This window comes from Dipodomys spectabilis, unplaced genomic scaffold (genome assembly GCF_019054845.1).
Source record: "Dipodomys spectabilis isolate Male_0828 unplaced genomic scaffold, ASM1905484v1 ptg000242l, whole genome shotgun sequence".
Lineage (NCBI taxonomy): Eukaryota > Metazoa > Chordata > Mammalia > Rodentia > Heteromyidae > Dipodomys > Dipodomys spectabilis.
In genome coordinates, this window is record NW_024870919.1 from 6459956 (window position 1) to 6484172 (window position 24217).

The window sequence follows — 24217 nt, forward strand, 5'->3', positions numbered from 1 at the left end:
TGGACACCTATCATTCTGTCTTCAGCCAGAAGGCTTGTGAGGCTAGTGGGACCACAGCTCACTCATCCAGCCAGACATTCTGCTCTCATGTGTATAGTTGGAGCTAATTCAAGGGTTGAGAATGTGTCTGCCAAACATAATTAAGGAACAAGATAGGTGGGAGTAGGGCAGGGGCTGTGTAGCTTGGGGAGTGGTGAACACTGTGACATGGCAAAAGGTTCACCACAACCGAGGATGAGAGGAGAACCTTACCCAGGGCATTGATGGTGTCTGTGGGCATCTGAGAAGGGGGATCTGGGCCCTCAATGGTGGCATGGATTCCCTCCTGGGCCAGTGCATCCATGTGCATTCCTCCCTGGAGTCCTGCAGTCTCCAATCTGTGTCCCACCTGGCCATTTCCAGCTGGGCAGTGGTAGGTAAGTGTGTTTCCCTTCCTGGAGCTTGCTCAATATCAGGCTGTGACAGTTAGCTAGGGCTCTCTGAACGCCAATTTCTGTAACCTGCTCCAGACTGCCTGGAAGGAAAAGGGGACCACTGACTTTGGAACCCTTTAAGATTGATTGGGACAAGTGAAATGCCACCTTTTCCAGGTTTTTTTTCTTGAAGCTGGCAATTTCCACTAATGCAACTAACAACCAAAAAGAAAATGCCAGAAATGGATGTGTACCTCAAGCCATAGACTGGTGGCCTTGAGTAAAAAGGCTCAGGGACAACACCCAGGCTCTGAGTTCAAGGCCAGGAGTGAGACAAAGAAAGGAAACAGAGAGAGGAGGGAAGGATGAAGGGGAAAAAAGGAAAGGAAGGAAGAAGAGAGCATGCGAGCCTTGGTTTGGAGTCCCTGGATCAAAGGAGCCAACCATTCACAATCTCTGTGAGTAACATTTCAGAGCCTAAAGCCAGTATGTAGGACTAAGCCTTCAGCAACTTCATGACATCTAGGAGCTCTGTGGAAACCAACAGCAGGGGGAAGCAGCCTCGGGTAGACACTAGGGCTCAGGGTGGGTCACCAGGTTTCAGTCATCTGGGCCCCAGCAAGTTTGTTTTCTGGTCAGATAATAAGAAAGTGTCTAAGAGCTAGGGAGGTGTTGGGTGTTGGGGTGAGGGAGTGTCAAGGGCAGGGCAAAGGATAAGCAGGAAGATGAAAAGGGAGGACGATCCCAGGTCAGGTGTGTCAGGACATTGGGGCCATGACCTTGCAAGACAACATAGACCACCAGTTATACAGTCTTTGACCCAGCCACACTTCTATTAAGAGTCCTAGCACCTTGGATTCACCATTGACTGCCTGGCTGTCGTCCACTTCAGGGTGCCTGTGGAGTACATCCTTGGGGACTGGGACTTTCGATGGCTCAATCTGAAGATGACACCTCCGGTGTTCATTCCTACACCAGAGACAGAGGTAAGTGGACCACTGGCACAGGACAGCCAGGGAATGAGGACAGAAGTCGGGACCTGAGTTACTTCGAGGCTTCCTCTAGGGGGCGTAAGGACCACGTGTCTGCCACTCTCAGAGGCAGAGGTGGGTCTCTTTGCTGGCTCAGACTTTAGTCTACATGGCAGATCTGGGATTCATAGAGGGCTGGCTGAAGGTGGGGCAGGGTTGGGTAGAGGCTGGTGGGAAAACAAAAGGCAATGGGGTCTGAGCAGGGTTGTTTCTTTGAGGAAATTCACAACCAAAGAACATTGTTGCGATGGATCAGCCCTTTTCTCCTTCCTGAGAGAGAGGGACCTAGAGCCCTCCAGTCTGAGTCCCTTGGCTGAGAAATCCTTTCATATTCACATCCTGTGGTTGGATAACTAGAACTCATCTTGCTGCTCAGTGTCAAGGCAGGACAGTGAGAGATCCTGAGTCGTTGATAAGATCAGGGGATCCTCAGTGTGAGATTGTACTTGAACGTCCTAACTTGGTGCATGGTCAGTCCCATCTAAGACTGCCATGATGTAGGGCATAGAATATAGAGAATCAGAGCAGGATGGGGTCTGTTCTGGGAGGCTTGAGTATTTTGTGTGAGCTTTGAGCTCCCATGTGCCCACCTGCTTTCCTTTCTTGGGTGGGTCTTTGCGAGAAAAAACTTGAAACCAAGGATTGGGTCTTGTCCCTTGTCTTTGATGCTCAAAGGTAGTACTCTACCATTTGAACAAAAGCTCCACTTCCAAATTTTTGGGGTGTTTAATTGGAGATAAAGAGTTCTCATGGACTTTGCTGCCAAGGGTGGCATCCAACTGCAGTCCTCAGATCTCAGTTTTCTAAGGGGATAGAATGAAAGGGATGGAAAAGTATCTTTGGCCAGGTGCCAGTATCTCATGGCTGTCATCCTAGGTACTCAGGAGCTGAGATCTGAGGATCACAGTTCAAAGCTGTCAAAAAAGACCTTGAGACTCTTATCTCCAACGAGCCACCAGAAAACTGGAAGTGGTGCTGTGGCTCAAGTAGTAGAGTGCTTGCCTTGAGCTGAAGAGCTCAGGGACAGCACCCAGGCCCAGAGTTCAAGCCCCACAATGGAAAAAAAGAAAAAAAAAGCAAAAAATCTATGCCTGCAAAGGATGGTAGAGGTGTGTGGGGTGGGGGGTGTGGGGGTGCTGTGGTTGGGAGACCAGGCTTCACTGTACAGACATTTCCTCCCCAATTTTTCCCCAGTTTGAAGCCAAAGCTTCAAGAGGACATGGCCTGTGACAGGCAGGGAGTGGGCGAATGGGTGCAGTGGTGGGATTGTTGTGTCTGTATTCTCTCCATTGAAGGATGGATTTGGATGCTGGGTGACAAAGTCTGATATGAAGGGTTGCAAGAAGTTTGTAGCCTGATGAAGTTGGGTTTCCTCTGGGTATGCGAAGGTGGCTGAAGCCTAAAGCCGCTGGTGGCTCACAACTGTCATCCTAGCTACTCAGAAGGCTGAGATATGAAGACCATGGTTCCAAGCCAGCTTGTACAGAAAAGTCTGTGAGACTTGAAGGCCAATGGAACACCAGAGAACAGGAATTGATGCTGTGGCTCAAGTGGGAGAGTGAACACCTGAAGATCTAAGGGACAGTGCCCTGGCCCAGAGTTCAAACGCCATGACCAGCTACAAGAAAAGAAGGGGCTAAGTTTTCTGCACAGCGGTGTGTACAGTTGGAACTGCCATGCTGGACTATGAGACATTCCAGATATGTGAGAGGTTTACTGGTTTGTCTAGAGTAGGTCTGATGAGGGTAGTGCCAACTTCTTGAGGGTGGGATGTGATCCTAATGGAGAGAGTTCATGGTTCTGTTCTCAGGAACTGCTGAAGCCTTGGGCTGGGCTGTCCATGTGTGTGTGTGTGGGGGGGGTGGGTGTGTGGGTGTGTAGGTGTGTCTGTCTGTCTGTGTCTGTATCTGTGTTTGTGTGTGTTTGGAGGTAGAAGACCTGGAGCTTGAACTCATGGCCTAGGTGCTGTTCCTGAGCTTCTGTGCTCAAAGCTATTGCTCTGACACTTGACCCACAGCTCCACCTCTGGCTTTTTGGTGGTTCACTGTAGATAAGAGCCTCACAGATTTTCTGGCATGGGCTGGCTTTCAACCGTGATCCTCAAACCTCAGCCTCCTGAGTAGCAAGGAAGACAAACATGAACCACCCCTATCGGGTGTGTTTGTGTGTGTGTGTGTGTGTGTGTTTGTATGTGTGTATGTGTGTGTAGAGTGGGCTGTAACAAGGACTGCTGGACCCTTTGGTAACTTCTGACTGCTTTTTTGGGGGAGGTATATGGGCTTTGTGGCTGAGGTCTGGGGACCTGGAAGGGTGAGATGCTTGATGGGGACTCAGTACCGTTAAATTATAAGACCAAGGTATCTGTGTGCCCTGGAGCTATCTACTCCCTTGGGCCTGGTTGGTGGCAGAGGGAGCTTGAAGGACGTGGGGGTTATGCCCACAGGGGGTGGCTCCCCAGTGAGACAGAGAGCATGGCCAGCACTTAGTAAGGATGAGAGCCCTGTTACTATGGAGCGCACTGTTATGGGTCAGTCTTTGGGTCTTCTCATCATGATATCTGATGGGCGAGGCCAACCCTATTTTTAATATTGACCCGTGATCTTCAGATGTCAACCTCCTGAGTAGCTAGGATTATAGGCATGAGCCTCTGGCACCCAGCCTCTGATTCTTTTTGGTATATTAGAGTTTGAATTCAAGGCTTAAGGTCTTCTACCGTTTGAGCAAAGACTTTCTGTCTTGGGCATTTCCAAGATAGAGAATATATGCTCAGCCTGGTCTGGATCAGGATTCCCCACTGCTACCTTTCTGGCCAGACCCTGTTTATAAGAAAGTGAGTTCACTCCATGTCTATTTCGCTTTGCTGGGGTGTTTCATTTCAGCGAGTGGAGGTGGTGTGAAGAGGAAAGACCCCAGAACTGACACCTCCTGGGGGACCTTTGTTCTTGTGACAGAGCCAAGTTATTACTGTGTATGACGAAGAAGCTGCCATCAGACTAACCTGGAACAATGCTCAAAGGTACGTAGGATGTTGAAATATCAAACCCACCCATGTCTGCTTCCCACACACAACAAGGGGGGAGTGCAGCGCAGGTGGTCCAGCACTGACCCTAGGTGATTATAAATGGATGGTGGTGGTCAGGTGCCGGTGGTTCCCGCACATCCTCCTGGCTATTGGGGAAGCTGAGGTCTGATGGACATGACTCAAAGCCAGTCCAGGCAGGAGAGTCTGTGAAATTCTTCCATAAACGAACAACCCTCCCCCCCACAAAAAAAAAGGCCAGATGTGGTGCTGTGGCTCAAGTGGATAGAGCCTCAGCGTTGAGTAAAAGAAGCTCAGAGATGACAACCAGGCCCTGAATCCAAGCGCTAGGACTCACAAAAAAAAAGTAATGAAATAAATGAATTGTGGCACCTGTTATCTTACTACCAAAAAGGATGGATTCAATCTTCTCTCTGGTTCTTATAGCCAAAGGTAATGGGCTTCTCTTGATGTTCCTCTAAACCTCTCCTTCTCTCCATTTTCTTTCCAGGCTTCAGTTGCAGGATAGAATTCAGATCATTCCACTCGATATGACCTTATGTACCCTCCCCTACCCGCCTTCCTTGGGGTGGGGATCCTGGATATACTCACCTTTGGGAGGATGAGGCACCGGAGAGATAGGGTAGGTATCCCGAAACTTACACATACACAAACACACACACACACACACACACACGCACACACACACACAAACACACTCACACACATTCACCCAGGCAAACTCAGACTAGCCTTTTCCAAAGACATTTTATCCCTTTGGATTATTAACTGAACTAAGAGAGGAACTTGATTTCCTGTAACTGAGTATTTAAACTAGGGCTTGCTAGTTGACATGAAATAAACAGAAGCTCAAAAGAAAGGCTCTGGTGCCTATCACCTCTGGCTCAGGCTCACACCTGAAATCCTGGCTACTTGGGAGGCAGACATCTGAGGATCAAAGACTGAAGCCAGCCATAAGCTGGAAAGCTGGTGAGACTATCTCCATGGAGCCACCAAAAAGTCAGAAGTGGAGCTTTGGCTCAAGTGGTAGAGCACCAGCCTTGAGCACAAAAACTCAGAGAGACAGCTCCCAGATCCTCAGTTCAAGCCCACACAAAGAAATGGACCCATCTTGTTGCCCCCAGACTGCCTCGGCCTCGAGTGGCCTCTCATGGAGTGTGATACAGCACAAGTCCCTGGGTATTGTATCAGAGCCTTCAGAAATTGGGTGGTGGAAGCCAGGCCTTCCCCTTCGTGTGCTCTCAACCCACACCAGCAGGAAGGCAGAGCATGACAAGGCCAACAGCCTGCAGAGCAGAGAAGACCCCCACTCTGCCAGGGTGATTGGAGCAGGCTTCTTAGAAGCAGCACTTAAAAAGGGGTCTTGCTTAACAAGGAGGATCTGACAGGAAGCACAGAGAGTTAAGATGCTATACATAAAGGACAAGATAGAGGAGTATGTTCATTTCCAGCCAGGGCTGCTGCTGAGAAAGTCGGTACAGATGTGCAAGACTGTCCTGAGACAGGCCCGAGGGGTTACAGAAGAACAGCTATCCAGGGTTGGAATTGTGTCTTAGCAGTGCTGGGCTTGCCTAGCACACAGGAAAACCTGGGTTCGATTCCTAGGTCCTGCATACACAGAAAAAGCTAGAAGTAGCACCGTGTCTCAGGTAGAAGAGCCCTCGCATTGAGCAAAAGAAGCCTGGGTACAGTGCTGGGCACCAAAGTAAAGCCCCAGGACTATCAACATAAAACAGCACTCTGAGGGACCTTGGTGACAGCTGGATGGCTATGCCCTGTAGCTCTTAGTAGATCCATCCATTTTTTTTGTGTCTCCTTCTTTGACAGAGGGGAGCTGGACACACCTTCTGCCCTGGTACCCCTTGGACCCAGTTATCAACAACCCTCTCATCATCTTCCACCAGGAAATTGAGCAGCTGGCCCCAGAAATCCTCAAATACCAGTTGGGTGGGGAGGGGGAGATAAAGGGCAGGCCCTAGAATTCCTAGTTGGTCTGATCTGCCCCAGATGACCAGGCCATCCAGAGGAGGCAGAGGGGAGCTTAGAAAGAGGTATTGATGTGGAAGGGACCCTTTAATGCCTATGGCCCTACCCAGATTCTGAGCCTCTCCTTTGCTGTCCCTGAAGGATCTAGAGGAGTGACCAGTTGGTAGTGTCTAGAGGGGGACTAGTTGGAAATTCTACAGAACGAAACACCATAAACCATGTGCCAATAGCTCATGCCTCTCATTCTGGCTAATAGGGAGGCTGAGATCCAGAGGATCTTGTTTCCCCAGCACAGGCAGGAAAGTCCCATGACCGTCTCATCTCCAATCTGCAACCAGGAGTGACACCATGGCTCAAATGGTAGAGCACTGGCCTTGAGCAAAATTCATCATCAGGGACAGTACCCAAGTCCTGAGTTCAAGCTCCTCAACCAAAAAAAAAAAAATAACAAGAAAGAAAGACACCCCTTGCCTGCAAGAGATGGTGAAGGAGTGGGGTTGCTGTGATTGGGAGACCAGCTGCTGTACTTAGTGTACAGACATTTCTAAGAATTCCCCAGTTTTGCCCGTGTAAAGTTACACCATGGTGGGCGTTGCCTTACCAAGAACTCCAGAAGTCGTGGACTTTCTTAGGCAGGGAGTGGGTGAATGGGAACAGGAGGGGGAGGGTAGTGTCAATTATATTCTCTCCATCCATGGAAGAAAGTTTTTGCATGCTGGTGTCAAAGTTTGAAGTGAAGGGTTGCATGTGGTTTGTGGCCTGACAAGTTGGGTTTCCCCTGGGTGTAAGAAGTTCGCTGAAACCAGGTGCTGCCAGTGGCTCACAACTGTCATCCCAGGTACTCAGGAGACTGAGATCTGAGGATTGTGTTTCAAAGCCAGCTTGGGCAGGAAAATCTGTGAGACTTTTATCTCCAGTGAACCACCAGAAAACTGGAAGTGGTGCTGTGGCTTCAGTGGTAGAGCATGCACCTTCAACTGAAGAGCTGAAGAACTGTGCAAAAGTCCAAAGTTCAAACCCCATGACCAACAACCAAAAATAAGGTAGGTGCGTTTACTACATATTGGTGTGTAGAGCAGGAAATGGCATGCTGTATCATGAGCCATTCCAGACATGTGAGAGGCTCTCAGTTTTGTCTACAGTTGGTCTGAGGATGGCAGTGCCATCTTCTCAAGGGTTGGGATGTTCAGGTGCTCAGGAACTGCTGAGGCCTTGGGCTACTCATGTGGTGTGTGTGTGTGTGTGTGTGTGTGTGTGTGTGTGTGTGTGTGTGTGTGTGTGTGTGTGTATTTTTCCTTCATCTTTCTCTGTCCCCTTCCTGGGTTCCTGTCTGCCTCTCTCTGACCTCAGATGGTGCCCCTACTCTGCAGCAACCTTGCCTTTAGCCCCCTATCAGGGTCTACAATATGTCGTAAATTGCCAGAGACTTGCATATTCCAGCTTTTCTTTGGGACCCAAGTCCAGTTGTCCATATCTTTGGCAACCTCCAGGGGATTCTGGGTTAGCAGGGCTGGCTGGCACAGGTTCTCCCCTGCCACAGGGTAGGAGGGGCCGGGGGCTCAGTCTTGCAATGTCCTGTCCTTTTCCTCTGCTGGGCCTCTGGCTTCATGTCCCTCCCTGGAGGCAAGCAGTGGTGTGGGGGAAAGGTGGTTGCCAGTGGCTCTGGCCAACTCGAACCTGATAGCTGACTGAAAGCTAGCCAAGCAAGGAGGATCCAGGGCTACATGTGAGGTGAGGCCAAGGTGGCTTGGAAGTATCCGTCTGTGTCTAGGAAATGTCAATGTACTTTACCACAGGAAAGTCTGTCTTTTGGCCCCAGCTGGGCCTCTGTAGGTCCTTTAGACAATTCCAGATGCCAGATGCCCAGAATACAGAGGCACAGACTTTAGATTCCTGGGCCAGGGAACTGGGGGATGAGAGACTGGTATGGCCAATACCTCAATGTTCTGGGGCATTGGCCTTGATGTTGACATGCCCCTCTTGTGTATGTTCACTTCTTAATCCAGTGCTGGCCACACACTGGCCACTTGTGGAAGTGCTGTGGAAGTGGCAGGAGCGGAAGTGAGATATAGGATGACCAAAATCTGGATTTATGGTCTGTGGGAATGGGGATGGAAAGGGTGTCCATTAAGAAAAAACATCTCAGAGCTGGAACTCAGGGCCTAGCCACTGTCACTCAGCTAACACTCTACCACTTGAGCCACAGCTCACCTTTCATCTTTTTTAGTAGTTTAGTGGAGAGAAGAGTCTCATGGACTTTCCTGCCAGGGCTGGCTTCAAGCTGCCATCGTAAGAGCTCATTCTCTTGAGTAGCTGGGATTGATGGTATGAGCCATTGGCAACTGCTAAGGATGTTACCGTGTGTACGTGCATGTTTGTGCACGTGTGTGTGTGTGTGTGTGTGTTTACGAATCTTGAACTCAGAGCGTAGGTGGTATCCTTTAGCTTTTTCGCACAAGGTTGGTGCTGTACCACTTGAAATATGGTAACTCCGCTTCCCAGCTTTTTGGTGATTCATTGGAGAGAAGAGTGCCCAGGCTAGCTTTGAATCTTGATTGATCCTCAGGTGTCACTCTTGAGTAGCTAGGATTAAAGGCATAAGCCACTGGCATCCAGGTACAAGGATGTCTTCTCATACTCTCTTCTGTTCTAACACATTGTCTACTTGCCCTGGCCTAGATCCTCTGACCTTCACACCAGCTCCCAGAAGCCGCTGACTGTGTGGAGAACATAAAGCTCAAACTTGATCCTATTTCTTTGTCCTCAGGGGAGGGAATGTTTCCTCTGAAGCCTGGGGTAGAAGGGGTAGCTGCAGATGGGTTCTGGGCTGGGAGAGCGGTACTCTGTTTTAGCCAAGAAGGGAGGTGTGGCCAGATGCCAATAGCTGAAGCTGTCCTATTCCTAGCTCCTGGGGAGGCTGAGATGTGAGGATTACCATGCAGAGCCAGTCTAGCTAAAAGAGTCTGTGAGACACTCTTCTGCAAATAACCAACCAAAAGCTGTAAGAAAAGCTCTGGCTCAAGTGGTAGAGTGGTAGCCTTGAATGAAAAAACTGAGGGACAGAGCCCAGGCCCTGAGTTTAAGCCCTAGCAAGAAGATGCATGGGTGCCCGTGCATGCACACACATGCTCACACACAAACACACACACACACACACACACACATCCCCCCCCCCACACACACACAAAGAGGAAGGTGGTAATGATGAGCTGAGCTAGAACTGGGGGCAGTCCTGAGGCATAGTCACAGTAAACTCTCAAGGCAGATCAAGTGGTTTCTCCCTAAGTCCTTCTTGGGCTGAGTGGGTCTGGGCCATGGCAGTAAGTTCCATGGAATCTGCCCCTCCATCCGTGCATGGTGCCATAGGACCGAGGAAAGGACACTATGGGTGCTCCTTTGTAGTCAGTCCACAATTGCAAACTTTTATCTATCCCCAAGCACTGGAGAGGAAAGCAGGACTCCAAGCCCTGGGACTCCTGGCATAGCGACTGCTACAAGCATCAGCCAGCCGGCTGTGGATTCCTGAGCCTACAAGTCTGTCACAAGCCCAACTAAACACCTGCCCAAAGTGTGCCTATAGATTCACACTCTTGTGATACCCACGTGAGTGGGCATTACCTGCTATGCCATCTTGTAGCTCCTGCCCCTCCTGGCCCAGAACTATGATCTGAGATGTCAGTTTACTGCTCAGATGCACACTGCACCCATGACTGATGCCATTCTGATGACCCGGTTGATGACCTCCATGCCCCAAGGCTGGACCCTTCTCTAATATTCTGGCCTATTCCATACACAAAGGCCGCCAAAGAGGCTGCTCTGAAGACACCTAGACATTGGGTGACCCAACCCTCAGGGGCCCATTGGAAAGTAGTCTGCCTAGAACCACAGAGTGAGGTCCAAGCAGGTGTTGGTCACGGGGCTCAAACTCTGGGCCTGGAGACTGTCCCTCAGCTCTTCAGCTTACCACTTGAGCCACAGAGCTTCTTCTGGTTTTCTGGTGGTACCTTGGAGATCAGAGTCTCCTGGATTTACTTGCCTGGGCTGGCTTTGAACCACGATCCTCAGATCTCAGCCTCCTGAGGACCTAGGAGGACATGTGTGAGCCACATGCGCTTAGCTGATCTGGCCTTTCACCACAGTGGGCTAGGAGCTTCTGAAAGCTTTTCTTTATTTTTTTCTCTGCCAGTACTGGGGCTTGAACTCAGAGTCTGGGCCCTGGTCTCTTAATTTTTTCTCAAGTCTGGCACTTTACCACTTGAGCCACATTTCCATTTCTGGCTTTTGGTAGTTCATTGGCAAGAAAAGAGTCCCACTACCTTTCTTCCCCTGAACTGGCTTTGACCCACGATATCTGATCTCAGTCTCCTGAGTAGCTAGGATTTACAGGGGTTAAGCCACTGGTGACATCTTTTGTTAAAGAAGAGTTCTTCCCTGCATTTGCCCTGAATCCTCCATGCAAAGGAGGCCTCTAAGGGTCAGTAGCTGTTAAAAATAAGCTTCCAGCCACTGGAAATGGCTGGGGTCCGTGGTGAAAAGCCAGGCTAATATTTCCCCTGGGCCCCATTCTGGGACCCCACCCTCTGCCCTACCTGTGACTCAAGTACAAACTTGACCCAGTCTTGAATGTCCTGCCAGACTTGTCTGAAGCCACAGAACCTTCATTCCACCCACACCACCTGCTCTAAACCACACCTCAGGAACTTTACCCATGCTGTACCTTCTGTCTGAGGATCTCTGTCCTGTTCCACATCTTAGAACTCCTGTGGAATTTTGGCACTGGTTATATCACCTCCTGGAGCAAGTCTTTCCTTCCTTTTTCCCTCTTTTTTTTAATATTGAATTGCTACTGATGGAACTTGTGAAGACTGACTGGCAAATGGTCTATCTTGGAGTGTGTTTGTGTCAGTCTGGGGGTTTGAATTCATGGCCTTGACAGTATCCCTGAGATTTGTGCTCAAGGATAGCACTCTAGTACTTGAACCACAGTTATACTTCTGCCTTTTTGGGTGTTTAATTGGAGAAAAGTGTCTCATATAGTCTTTCCTACTTGTAATTTTGACCCTCAGATCTCAGCCTCCTGAGTAGCTAAGATTACAGGACACCTGACCTCTACCTCTTACTTCTAACATCGGCCCTCCTCTGAGTCCTAGAAGAATATGTCTCACCAGGGTCCGGTTTTTGCCAGTCTTGGGGCTTAAACTCAAGGTCTGGGCATGTTCTTGAGGTTCTTTTGCTCAAGGCTAGTACTCTATCACTTAAGTCACAGTGCCAATTTTGGCTTTTTCTTTTTCTGTGGCACTGAGGAATTGAACCTAATCATGGAAGGGTGCTAGTTAAAGTTACATAAAACATGAATTATAATGTGAATGAAATTCATGGTTCCATTACTTGCTCTAAGAAAACAATTATGCCTTTTGTTTTCAATTATATTTCTTTGAGAATGTGTAACATTCATAGATTTCACTCTTAAAATTGATAACAATTATATTATATCAAGTTGATTCAAACTTGTATTTGAAAATTGCACACTTAACACAAATATACTTCACTTTCTTTAACACATAATAAAAATAACAGTATAGCAAAACTTGGTGTTAGCCGTTCATTTGTAGAATCCTAGAAACTCAGGAGGCTAAGACCTGAATATTTTAGTTAAATGTCAGTGCAAACAGACAAAAATGTGAAAAATTATCTCCAATTATCCAGCAAGGTGAGGATGTGGCTCAAGGAATAGAGTGTCATCAGCCATCAGCAAAAAATGTAAGGGAGACCATTAAACATTGAGTTCAAGCCCTAAATATGGCACATATACATAAGACAACAACAAAAAAGTAGGATGAGCATCAATAATGAAGACAAAATAGGAAAGATCATGAGAAATGTGTAAACATCTTGCAGACAGAAATCATTTGACAGAATTTTGATTCATGAGAGGGAAAAGTCACAGACTCATTTGTACAATCTTATTGTAGTCATTTGTGTTGAAACTTGGCTATGGGTAACTTGTGAAAGAACAGACTAGACTACCTGACAGTGCAGACATTGCCTGTGACTATGCACCATCCCACTCTGCAAAAATCTAAAATAGTGCTTGTAAATTTTTTGTAAAAAAAAAAACCACGTTAGAGACTGGTCCACACAGACTAGGGTCCTTATTTTGAGGCTTCAGACCAGTGCTTTTGTTGATAAACAGTCATATTTTATGTCTCTTCCTTTGTGCAGCTATACCTTACTTAGCTGGCACCAACCCAAGGCTTTGAACTAGAACCCTGCCTAAATCCCTCCCTTTTTTCAGCTACAACTCATTTCACATGCTATCTATGTTTTAACATTGTCTTCCTATTCTCCACAAGAAAACTCTTATACTCATGTAAACCCACTACACATAATCTAGGTAGATAAGGGAGTAAGGGTTTAGCATTGGCTGAGGCTCTCATCTGTTGGTTTGCTCCCTAATAAATCTGTGCTACACTATCTCTTTTTTCTTCATGGCTTTTGAGTCTGACAAATGATTGATTTGGTTTCATGTAATCCCATTTATCCAAATTTACTTTGGAAGTTTTGACCTGTGCCAAGGAGACTTTGTGTTTCCCCTAACTCTTCCTGTAACATTCTCAACTTATCCCGACTTACATTGAGGTCTTCGATCCACTTGGGATCAATTCTGGTGCAGGGGTATATATAAGGATATAACTAAAGTTTCCTGTGTACAGACAATTCTTTCAGCACAATTTTTGGAAGAGGCTGTCTTTCTTCCATCCTGGGTTTCTGACTTACTTATCAAAAATTATGTGCCTATAGGAGTAGCTTTATTTATGGGCCTTCAATTCTGTTGTATTGATGAAATTCTGGGCTTCCTTTGGAAAGAATGGCATTACCCATTCCTGAGGAAATGGAAAGAATGGAAAAAAATGATATTAAGTGAAATAAGCCAGATCCAGTTAAATATATGCTGCAAGGTTTTCCTCATTTGAAATAGCTGCACTATGTCCATAAATCTACAAGTTAATCCAATAGATAGTAAAAGACAAATAATTCCTCTTGGACATGATTAACTAACAGCACTCTAAACATTCACATGGCAAGAAGAAGGGAAGCTATTCTTAGGAGAGGATAACAATGGCTCAAAATGTATGTGCATATGACCAGATAAATGTTGCTGTTGCCATGAACTCTAAGAATCAATCATACATGTGAAGTGCATATATCTGTATATAATTTTAAAAGATGTCATAGAAACAACCTACTTCTCTGTAAACTCAACAGCAAGATTCTAAGTTTAGAAGATAAAATTGAGGAGAGAGTTCCGGGAAGATGGCGGAGGAGAAGCTGGAATCTGAACAAGCTCTTGCATAGAAAACAGTTTCAGAGTTCCAGTGAACAGTCCCAAGCCAGAGAATCACACCAAGTGTGCCATCACAGGACAGAGAGTTAGTCAAGAGAGGGGAAGCCAAGCAGACACATCTGAGCAGCTGCCGCTGCGGCGGCAGGGTTGCAGCGGCGACCACCGCCGCGGAGGCATACCTGAGACGCAGTCCGGGACGAAGGAGCCAGACGCAGCGGACGAGCGGATTCTACTCAACACCAGCAAGAACCGACAAGGAGCGGACAACTTCATCCTGCACTTTGCAGACCAGAGACGACCCGGGATCCAAGACTCCGCGTGAGTAGAAGCCCCACTTCCTCACTCCTTCTCTGGGAGCAGAGGAGGGAAGGCCACCCCTCCCCCCCCAGCACCGGTGATCTCCATCTTGGATACTGACAAAGCTCGGAGGAGCGGCTAGCTCCAGCTCAGGCCTTGGAATAAAACGAGTCATTTAGCAGGTCACAAGAACTTAACGGCGAAGTGACCTCACAGACTCAGTTCCATCCAGGGAAAAGTCACCCAGCTCAGGCGCCAGCCATTGGAGTGGCTCTCCTCACCGGGTAACCAGAGCCAGAGGCTGCCCCGCCCTCTAGCAGCCACCACAATCAATTGAAAAACAGAAACCCTGAGAATGGCTCCAGGCTGGGTGCTGTGAGTTTTTTTCACAAAATAGCCCCAGGGAAAAGCTACTGTTGGTTGAAAGGCCTCAACTCTACCCAGAACCTAGCCTCATCACTGCATCCCCCTCTTTTGTGATTCTCAAAGCAGATCACCCTCCCAGTAAACTAACCTGGGAGGGGGATCTCAAAATCTTGGGTAAAGCAGAGCATTTTTCTGCCTGTTCCAACAAACTGACTTAAGAAACCTATCAAGCCACAGGACCTCAAGCTGACCAGAGACTCCAACCAGACTCTGATTACAGACAAAAGGGAGATACAGGACTCTTCCCACCCCTCCCCCCCAAAAAAAAAAAAATCAAAGAACTTTTTTTTTCTTCTTCTTTTCTTTTTTTTCTTTTTCTTGTTTCTTTTTTCATTTTTTGTTACCTTATATATATATAAAATTTTTTTTGCTTTTCTAAAACTTTTATTAATCTTTAATTTTTGCCTCTTCTGAAAAAATAATTGTTCTCCATTAACTTTTTTTTTTTTCTCCTCTTATAATTTTTATTTTAGGAATACGTGAATGTGTGTTTTCTTTTCTTTTCTTGTCTTCTTTCTCTTTTTCTTTCATTCTTAATTATCTTTTTTTTTTTTTTCTAGCTCTACTGAACTTCTGATCTTTTCTTCTCACTTTCCTATCCTTTCCATCTTTTCCTCTTTGTTCATCTTTATGTGACTTAACTCTTGTCCTGCACATCCTCAGATAAACCCGTAGTTAACCAGTAGACCCTATCCCCCATTGTGTACACACTTAATCCACAAACTTATTACTGAATTCAAAACCTCTGAGACTTAAATTCATTAATAGCAGTACTACCTCTTTATACCTATATAATATTTTAAGCATTTTTTTAAAGTTTTTCTCATCTCCTCTATGTCCCTCCCTTTCTCTCAACATATTCATATTCCTCTATAAATAGATGGTCTTTTAATCTCTAAAATAACATTAATTTTTACGTTTCTATTTTATTTCCTGGTCTCTTTTCATTCCCCTTTCCCTTTCTTCTTTTTCTCTCTCTCTCTATTTACATCCTACCCAACCTATTTCCTGCATTGTGATTAGGACATAGTTAACTCTCCCTGTGCCTCCCCACACCAATCTATTCCTATTTTTTACCCACATCTCTCCCTAACCCTAATAATTTCTGGTTTTCCAAATTCTTCTCTGCGGTTCGAAGCCCTTTAACATATAGTTGTTTGATGTCGAATAGATGTATCTGTTGAACTAGATTGTATCTGTAGACTATTGACTGTACAAATGCAAACTTTGGTTGATGGTTGCCTTAAGATAGTGTTCTAGCACAAAACTGGTGCTATCTTCATCTCAAATGGGCAGAGTAAGCCGGAAAAACACAAGAAAAATGGCAAATTCGGGTATCTTAATTCCCAATCCTGATAATCAGGGGTTAGAACAGATAATGAATAATCCAGAGGAGAGTTCCCAAACAGCTCTACAAACACTGCTGGCAAACATGATAAATGAAAAGTTTGACAACGTACAAAGGACTCTGTATGAGCGTGATAGGGAGAGAGAGGAGGCATCCCAGAAGTTTATACAGGAATATCATAAGCGTGAGGAAGCTACTCAAAAACTGATACAAGATTTGCGTGAACAACTTGAGAATACTCAAAGAGAAAGAGAGGAATGGCGTGAGCAGGCTGAGAACACTCAAAGAGATCTGCAGGAATCCCACGAACGGGAGGAAGCTAATCAAAGAGTAATACAGGAATTGAGAGACCAGGTAGAGAACACACAAAGATCACTAAAGGCATTCATGGAATCCATTAACAAAGAGCTGAAGGAAGTCAGGGAGACCACAAAGGGAATGCTGAATGGAACCCAACAGAAGGAATGGGAGCCCAAAGAAACCATAACCAATCAACTAAGTGATTTGAGGACATACACTGAACACCAAATTAAGGAAGTAAAGAAATTCATACAAGACCTAAAACAGAGCTTCAACAAAGAAATTGAAGCCATCAAAGCTGACCAACTAGAAGGAAAAGAGATAAAAAACAAAGTAGAGAGTCTTGACAGCAGGTTAGACCATGCAGAAGATCGAATCTCAGGGATTGAAGACAGCCTAGATATTATAGAGAAAGAACATACAACCATCCAAGACAAGTCCAAGAAATATGATAGATCTATCCAACACCTGGAAGACACCATCAGAAGGCATAATCTAAGGATAATGGGTGTAGAGGAGCACCTAGAAACAGAAGTTAATGGTCTAGGAAATCTGTTTAACAGGATCCTAGCAGAGAACTTCCCAAACATGCAAAAAGATAGGCCTGTCCAGATACAAGAAGCCTTTAGAACCCCAAATAGACCAGACCAGAATAGGACATCCCACCGTCACATTATAATCCACACAGGATCAACTCAGAACAAGGAAAAGATCCTTAAAGCTGTCAGAGAGAAAAGGGTAATCACTTATAAAGGGAAACCAATTAGAATCACCTCAGATTTCTCAGCAGAGACAATCAAAGCAAGAAGAGCCTGGAATGATGTATGCCATGCCCTAAAAACAAACAACTATCAACCAAGAATACTGTACCCAGCTAAACTCTCCTTCATAACTGAAGGCCAAATAAAAACCTTCCATAGCAAAGAAAAATTGAAACAATACATCTCCACCAAACCAGCCCTACAAAAGATTCTTAAAGATGTCCTACACATAGAAAACCAACAAGACCGCAATAAAGGCCAAGAAACTGCACCCAAACTGAGAATCCAAGAACCATAGGAAGAACCCAGTTTTCGCAGCCCCCAAGAAGCTAGATAACATGGCAGGAACTCCCAAATACCTCTCAGTCCTATCTCTTAATGTTAACGGACTGAGCTCTACAATTAAGCGACATAGACTGTCTAGTTGGATTAAAAAACAAGACCCTTCTATCGGCTGCCTGCAGGAGTCACATCTTGCCCGTAAAAACAAACACATTTTCAATGTTAAAGGCTGGAACAAAATCTACCAAGCAAACGGACCGCATAAACAGGCGGGAGTTGCAATCCTAATATCAGATAAAATAGACTTCAAATTAAAATTTGTGAAAAGAGATAAAGAAGGTCGCTACATACTAATTAAAGGATCTCTCCTTCAGGAGGATACTACAATTCTAAATATCTATTCGCCAAACAATGGAGCACCCAAATTTATCAAAGAAACACTACTTTCCCTCAAATCCCATATAGATCCGAAGACATTAATTGTTGGGGATTTTAACACACCACTCTCCCCACTAGATAGATCAACTCGGCAAAAACTCAACAGAGAAACCGCAGATCTAAACAGCTGCATAGATCAACTAGACTTAACAGACATCTACCGAACATTTCACCCAGCAGCATCAGAATACACGTTTTTCTCAGCAGCACATGGAACGTTTTCTAAAATAGACCACATTTTAGGCCACAAAGCAAACTTGTCTAAATGCAGAAACATTGAAGTTATACCTTGCATTCTCTCAGACCACAAGGGAATAAAATTAGAACTCAACACCAAAAGCCACCAAAGAAAGTCCAGTATCACATGGAGGCTGAACAACACACTGCTGAATCAAGAGTGGGTCATGGAAGAGATTAGAAAGGAAATTCAAATGTTCATGCTATTCAACAAAAATGAACACACAAATTACCAGCTCCTCTGGGACACAGCAAAGGCAGTACTCAGAGGCAAGTTTATAGCTCTGAGCTCCTACATCAACAAATTGGAGAAATCTGAAACTCGCAATTTAATGACACATCTAAACCTCCTTGAAAAAGAGCAGCAAGATAAACCCCAATCCAGTAGACGGAAAGAAATAATCAAAATTAAATCAGAATTAAATGAATTAGAATCCAAAAAAACTATAGAAAGAATCAACAAAACAAAGAGTTGGTTCTTCGAAAAACTTAACAAAATTGACAGACCCTTAGCAAATCTTATCAGAAAAAGAAGAGAACACACCCAAATTAATAAACTCAGAGATGAGAATGGAAACATCACCACGGAAACAAGCAAGATTCAGAGCATTATAAGGGAATACTTCTCAAAACTTTATGCTAATAAGTTTGAGAACTTGACAGAAATGGACCTCTTCCTAGCAAATATTGACATGCCAAAACTAAACCAAGATGAGGCAAACTATCTTAACAGGCCCATATCAAGCATTGAAATAGAAACAGCAATAAGAGACCTCCCAGCTAAGAAAAGTCCAGGACCAGATGGTTTCACAGCGGAATTTTACAAGGCCTTCAAAGCAGAGCTCACACCAATTCTCCTCCAACTCTTCAATGAAATTGAAAGAGAAAGCTCACTACCGAACACATTCTATGAAGCCATCATAACCCTCATCCCAAAACCAGGCAGGGACTCATCAAAGAAAGAGAACTATAGACCCATTTCTTTGATGAACATTGATGCAAAACTTCTCAACAAAATTTTGGCCAACCGACTTCAACAATTCATCCAAAAAATCATACACCACGATCAAACAGGATTCATTTCAGGGATGCAAAGCTGGTTCAATATGCGCAAATCAATTAATATTATTCATCACATCAACAGGAGCAAGAATAAGAACCACATGGTTATCTCAATAGACGCAGAAAAAGCATTCGACAAGATCCAACACCCCTTTATGATGAAAGTTTTGGAAAAATTAGGAATCCATGGAACATTCCTCAATACAATAAAGGCTGTATATGACAAACCTACAGCCAGCATTATACTCAATGGTGAAAAACTAAAGCCATTTCCTCTTAACTCAGGAACAAGACAAGGATGCCCACTCTCTCCACTTCTCTTCAATCTAGTATTAGAATGCCTAGCTACAGCAATAAGACAAGATGCAGACATAAAGGGGATAAAAATAGGGAAAGAAGAAATAAAACTCTCCATCTTTGCAGATGACATGATCTTGTATTTAAAGAATCCCATAGACTCCACTCCCAAATTACTCAAGCTGATTCAAAACTTTGGCAAAGTAGCAGGTTATAAAATTAACCCCCAAAAATCAATGGCTTTTCTGTATGCCAACAATGAGAAAAGTGTGGCTGAAATTAGGAAAGCAACTCCATTTGTAATAGCCCCACAAAAAATAAAATACCTAGGAATTAACTTAACTAAAGAAGTGAAGGACCTCTATGATGAAAACTTTAAAATCTTGAAAAAGGAAATCAACACAGAACTTAAAAAATGGCAAAACCTCCCATGCTCCTGGATTGGAAAGATTATCATCGTGAAAATGGCAATACTTCCCAAGGCTATCTACAAATTCAACGCAATACCTATCAAAATTCCACCCTCATTCTTCAAGGAAATAGAAGAGGCAATCCAAAAATTCATATGGAACAATAAAAGACCCCGAATAGCAAAAACGCTCCTCAACGGAAAGAACACTGCTGGAGGAATATCAATACCAAATTTCAAACTCTACTATAAAGCCATAGTAATCAAAACAGCTTGGTATTGGCATAAGAACAGACCTCAGGACCAATGGAATAGAATTGAAAACCCAGAAATGAACCTACAGACCTATAGCCATCTAATCTTCGATAAGGGAGCTAAAACAATAGAATGGAAGACAGACAGCCTCTTCAGTAAATGGTGCTGGCAAAACTGGTTAACTACATGTAGAAAACTAAAGCTAGATCCTTATATATCACCCTGCACCAGAATCAACTCCAAATGGATCAAAGACCTTGAACTCAAAGCAGACACTCTGAAAACATTACAGGATGGAATAGGAGAAACCCTGGGTCTCCTTGGCTCAGGCCGAAATTTTCTGAATAGAGACCCGGAAACACAACAAATCAAAGAAAGGCTGGACAAATGGGATTGTATAAGGTTGCAGAGCTTCTGCAGGGCAAATGACATAGCTAGCAAGATCAATAGAAAGCCCATGGACTGGGAGAAGATCTTTACTAGCCATACAACGGACAAGGGTCTCATATCTAAAATATACTTGGAACTCAAAAAATTAAACCACCCAACAACAAATCCTCAAAGAAACAACTGCCCAATAAGTAAGTGGGCGAAAGACTTAAAGAGAAGCTTCTCTGAAGAAGAAAGAAGGATGGCCAATAGACACATGAAGAAATGTTCAACATCCCTAGCCATAAAAGAAATGCAAATCAAAACAACATTGAGATATCACCTCACTCCAGTTAGAACGGCAAAAATCAAGAACTCTAACAACAACAGATGCTGGAGGGGATGTGGACAGAAAGGAACCTTACTTCATTGTTGGTGGGAATGTAAACTTGTTCAACCACTTTGGAAAGCAGTATGGAGGTTCCTCAAAAGACTCCACATAGAGCTCCCCAATGACCCAGCAATCCCACTTTTGGGCATTTACCCAAATGATCACAAACAAGGCCACACTAAAGCTACCAGCACAACTATGTTTATTGCAGCATTATTTACCATAGCTAAGACATGGAACCAACCCAGATGCCCCTCAGTAGATGAATGGATCAAGAAGATGTGGTATATATACACAATGGAATTCTATGCCTCCATTAGAAAGAATGACATTTCCCCATTTGTTAGGAAATGGAAAGGCTTGGAAAAAATTATATTAAGTGAAGTAAGCCAGGCCCAAAGAAACAGAGGTCCATGGTTTCCCTTATTTGCAATTGCTAGTATATGTCTGATGCAAGTAGAAAGGGTCAGATAAGTTGATATTAGGTGAAATGAAACCCAAGATAAGGACTCAAATGGTTTTTCTTCCTTGCTATTTTTTTCTAGCATACTTACATTATGATTTCTTTGTCGCTTTTTATGTCCCTTCCCTATGGTATAAGCACTCTTTTGGTGTTGCTACAATTTGGGGAGGGGAAGGGAAAAATAAATTGTTCAAATAGAGAAACTGGTGGACCCATTGCAACAATGAGATATATAAGAGCTTATATCAAAAACGAACTTTACAACTTTGGGACGGAGGGGGGACCAGGAGGTGGGAGTGGGGGAGAGATGGGAAGGAATGATTAGAGGAAAAAAAAGGAGGAGGCATAATACTTGATAAGAAATGTACTCATTACACTGCTCATGTAATTGAAACCCCTCTGTACACATTTTCACAATTAAAAAATCATTAAATTATAAAAATCCATGTCAGATTTCTTTTTTGTCGGTTGTGGGGTTGAATCTCTGGGCCTGCACACTGTCCCTCAGCTATTTAGCTCAAGGCTACCACTCTACCACTTGAGCCACAGTGCGGTTTCTAGTTTTCAGTTGGTTTATTGTAGATAAGAGTCTCACAGACTTTTCTGCCCAGGCTGGCTTTGAACCACTATCCCCAGATCTCAGTCTTCTGAATAGCTAGGATTATAGGCATGAGCCACTAAAGCACCGATCCAAGTCCATTAAAGAAAACATACTTATTGAAATTTCTAGCTTTTTCCAATAAGCAATCTTACTTTTTCAGCATTAGTTTATAACTATGAGTTATTTTTAGATGTAACTGTGAGTTTTTTAAAGAGAATCAAATATAATTTTACTGTTATTTATTATCTCAAAAATTCCACTGTAATTGATTTCCCCAAAGTCCATTATTACAGACTATATTAATCACTATTATTATTACACTCTATATTACATATAGCATGAAGTCAAAATAGTTTGGACTATTTCATATAAATTCGTAGATGCTATTTTAGCATTATAAATTCATATCTGTGATTTTAAATCAAGGAAAGAAGATTTTAGGGTTAACATGAAATATGAAAGTGTAGTGTGTCCCAATTAAACCAGAATTTTGAGTTCATACAGAAAAAAATTATTTTCTTTCCAATAAAGTCTTTGAAGTAATACTATTGGAAATAGTGAGGCAAAAGGAGGAAGAATTCAAATCATGTCAAACAATGTCCCTGTTATTCTGTTATCCCCTCCACTAAGAAGACCTGCCCATTCCTAGTTGTAACAAAATTTCGAGTGTCTATCTTAGAATTCTATTTGGAAATTTCTAAATCACTGAGTCTTTTTGTACTTTGTGTTATATGAAATAAAATATAGACACAAAAATTTGAAATAAAATGCACACATATGTTGAAGTCATCACAGCTGGAAAAACAACCAACAAAGTAGAAAGAAAGGGAAAAAATGAAAAGTATTACAAAATAGGACCAAAAGTTCCAAGGAGATTATTTTAAAAGCAGACACACACATATACAGCTAAAATAAAAATTATGAGAGGAAAAAAAGTTAATAGGAAACAATTATTTAAATATAAAAATTTAAAAAAGCTTATAAAAAGAGTTCTTTGAATTTTGGCTTTTTTTGGTGGGGGGATGGAAAGATTATGTATCTCCCCTGTATCCATAACCAGTCTCGTGGTGGAGTCTCTGTTCTGCTTTTGGTGTTTGGTTTTCCTGTGGCTTGATTGGTTTCTTAAGTGAATTTGTTTGAGCAGGCAGAAAAATGCTCTATATTACCCACAATTTTGGGATCCTCTTCCCAGGCTAGTTCAGTGGGAGGGATATCTACTTAGAGTCACAAAAGAGGGAGATGGCTCTTTCCTCTAGTTTGGAGATGCTGTGATGAGGCTAGGTTCTGGGTAGGGTTGAGGCCTTTCAGCTTACAGTGGCTTATCCCTGAGGGGCTAGCTCCTGAGACTCTCACAGAGCGCAGTCTGGAGCCATTCTTTATGTTTACTGAGTTTCAACAGTTTTTCCAGGCTGCTGTAGGGAGTGTTAGCCTCTGGCTCTTCTAAGTGTAGAAAGTCACTCCTCTGTGGGCAGAGCTATTTCTGCCTGGGCAGGGTGACTTTCACGTGGGTGGAGCTGAGCCTTCCAGGTCAGGTCAGGTTCTTATGACCTGCTAAATGACTCTTGAGGCCTTAGTTGGAGCTAGTTTGCTCAGCCAGGCCTTTGTCAGTATCAAAGATGGAGATCTCCGGTGTTGGGGGTGAGGGGTGGCCTTTCCTCCTCTGATCCCTGAGAAGGACAGTGGATGTCAGGGTTCTATCATGCCAGAGTCTTGGTTCCTGGGCCGTCTCTTGTCTGTGATCTGCAGGATGAAGATATCTACTCCTTGTCTGTTCTTGCTGGTGTAGTGTAGAATCGCTCGCCCGCCACATCTGCTGCCTTTGTACTGGACTCTCTTCATAGGTTTGGAAGCTTTGGCCCCCTCTGCTGCCAATGCTGCCACTGCTGCTGCAGCTGTGGCTACTGGCAACTGCTCAGATCTGTCCCCTTGCCTGGATTTTCCCTCTTTTGCCAAATTTTCTGTACTGTGATGGCACACTTGGTGTGATTCTTTAGCCTAGGACTGTTCACTGGAACACTAAAACTGCTTTCTATGGGAGAGCTTGTTTAGCCTCCAGCTTCTCCTCCACCCTCTTCCTCTGAAACTTCACTCACTCTTTTAATGTGAAGTATGGCTCCTATTTTTTATAAGGTGAATCAAGCAGAGGAATCCGTTTAAGATGTGAAAGAGCCTGTGAAAGAGTCTTTGACATTGAAAATTGTCCTGGGTATGAATTTTTGGACAAATATCCCCATTCAAAGACGAATGATTTTTTTTTTTTTTATTGAGCTGGTAATGGGGTTTGAACTCCTGGCCTTGAGCTCTGGGCTTTAATTCTCAATGTTTGGACTATATCACCTATACACCTTCACTTCTTCCTTTTACCAAAAGTGAAAGAAAGAATCCCTTAGATTTATTTATTTGGAATAACTTTGAATATCAATTGTCAAATTTGAAGCTACCCAGTAGGTAGGTGTAAGCCACTGG

At 44.1% G+C, this 24217-nt stretch overlaps 1 pseudogene; it reads left to right on the forward strand.

Annotated features, from left to right (window-relative positions):
* The window catches only part of LOC122124717, a 184956-nt pseudogene that overhangs the window by 157974 nt on the left and 2765 nt on the right, over positions 1–24217 (forward strand).